We start from the raw sequence: 202 nt of genomic DNA, 5'->3' as shown, positions 1-202 counted from the left end.
GAACGGAAGATTAGAAATAGGTCTATAGTTGGCTAAAACCTCTGGATCAAGGTTGTGCTTTTTAAGAAGCGGTTTTATCACTGCTACTTTGAATGATTGTGGAACATAGCCTGATAATAAAGACATATTCATGGTCTTTATCATTTTTTTCATACCGTCATACCTTGCTTACATCATACCGTGGTATACGGTATATGACGGT

This window comes from Notothenia coriiceps, unplaced genomic scaffold (genome assembly GCF_000735185.1).
Source record: "Notothenia coriiceps isolate Sejong01 unplaced genomic scaffold, NC01 NC01_scaffold00011854, whole genome shotgun sequence".
NCBI classification, from domain to species: Eukaryota; Metazoa; Chordata; class Actinopteri; order Perciformes; family Nototheniidae; genus Notothenia; species Notothenia coriiceps.
This window is presented reverse-complemented; position numbering follows the sequence as displayed.